Here is a 1,209-nt window from a genome sequence, read left to right as displayed (position 1 = left end):
CTTTTTCAGTCACAGTCCAGCTGGCCTTGGTGAGCTCCCAATAGATCAGCCCCACTGTCTCAGTGGGTGGGTGCACCCCTCGTGGTTCTGACTTCCTTGCTCATAGGGTTTTACCATCAAGTTCTGGAGGCCAACCAATAGCAATGGAAATAGCTGGTGTTCTTAGAAATCTTTGGAGCCTCCTTGACAAGTAACTTACTGGGAGGTATACAACAAGCTGGCACTAGGATTTTCATTAAATAATAAATCTTCAGGGGGAATCATTGTCTACTCATGCAAAGTGCCAATGTTAAAACTCCTTTTTAATTATTTTTTAAAACGTACCTTGCAGAGTAGTGGACTTCCATAGTGTTTCTGATATATCATTAATTTTGTTTAGCCCATATCCACCTTTCTTTTCCCTTACTTCCATCCCCGTTCTTACTCGAACCATTAACCTTCAGAATTTTCCATTCTGTTTGCACACCATATGGATTCTACTCTCACTTTACTCCTTGATAGCCCTTTTTGTCCCCATGACCCCTTTCTAGTTTCCTGATATCCGTCTTTGAATTTCAGCATCACAGGAAATGTGATGGTCAGAAAAAAAATGGACAGTCAGCACAAAGTGTCATTTCTTTTCTTTGAGATTTTATCTTCCATAAACAGATGGCTTCAGGAGCGTAGATTATGGTTAACCATGTTTTCCTATTTTGCAATAAAAGAAAGAGTTTTTACCTTGATGATCCAATTCCATGTTTTGAAAATTAAAAAAAAAAGGAATGTTTCATTTAGAGACAAATACTCGGCAAAGAGCTATTTTGATTTTAAAAATTGGTTTCATAGAATCAATATTTGCCAATATTTTATTCTAACTTCAAGTTTATTTGTAGCCTACTTTAATTAGTGGAAAAATTTTACTTTCTATCTATACCAATGAAAAAGTTGAAATCTGGTCGCAGAATGGAGTCCAGACCCTCAAAGTCTGTTCTCTAATATACAAATGAATTCACTAAATAAACACCTGTGTTCCATTTTGTTATAATATGAATCTGAAATTTTTCAATAAAGTATGAATTTATAAGGAAGCAGCTTACATAAGAGAAATTTAAGAGTCAAGTTGGTTTAATTTTAATTTGAGAAATATAAAAGTAACTATTTAACAGCTAAAACAAAGATGATAAAAACTCAGAATTTTATCAAAAATATTTCCGTATTATCAGATTGCAG

Source organism: Microtus ochrogaster, linkage group LG1, assembly GCF_000317375.1.
Source record: "Microtus ochrogaster isolate Prairie Vole_2 linkage group LG1, MicOch1.0, whole genome shotgun sequence".
Taxonomy (NCBI): Eukaryota; Metazoa; Chordata; class Mammalia; order Rodentia; family Cricetidae; genus Microtus; species Microtus ochrogaster.
The sequence above is the reverse complement of the archived record's forward strand: the minus strand, read 5'-3'. Positions refer to the sequence as shown.